Here is a 488-nt window from a genome sequence, read left to right on the forward strand (position 1 = left end):
GCTCTGGCAGAATAAAGATTTTAGAGAGTTTATCTCCACAGAGGTGATAACACCCTTCAGTGTGCAATGATAGAGAAGGAAAAAAGCAAGGAAGGTTTGCTCGCAGTGATAAATGTTTGTGATATTAGTGCATGCAGAGCTTAGAGTTCAGTCCATTCTGATAACAGAGCAATGAATGAGTTAATCTGTCACAAGAGAAGCAGATGCTGGTGATAAAGTGGATGAAATTAGGGAAAAGGGGATCGTGGTGAGGATTCATCTGCAAGCACTGTGGAATAGACACCTATGAGGAGGAGCACCTGAACTGTTCAAGATCTATTGCGTCATTCTCTTTGTTGGTTTTCTTTGTATGATCTTCTATCAGTTTTAGTAGAAATTCTAGTGTAAATATTTATTAGGCTCTACTGGCTTTTCTTAAAAACTACTCAAACCTGCTCATATTCAGCAGACGTGACCTTTTTCCAAGTTATGCCATGAATATTGAAAAA

The sequence above is a fragment of the Oryzias latipes genome, chromosome 17 (genome assembly GCF_053564925.1).
Source record: "Oryzias latipes strain Hd-rR chromosome 17, Olatipes_Hd-rR_3.1".
Taxonomy (NCBI): domain Eukaryota; kingdom Metazoa; phylum Chordata; class Actinopteri; order Beloniformes; family Adrianichthyidae; genus Oryzias; species Oryzias latipes.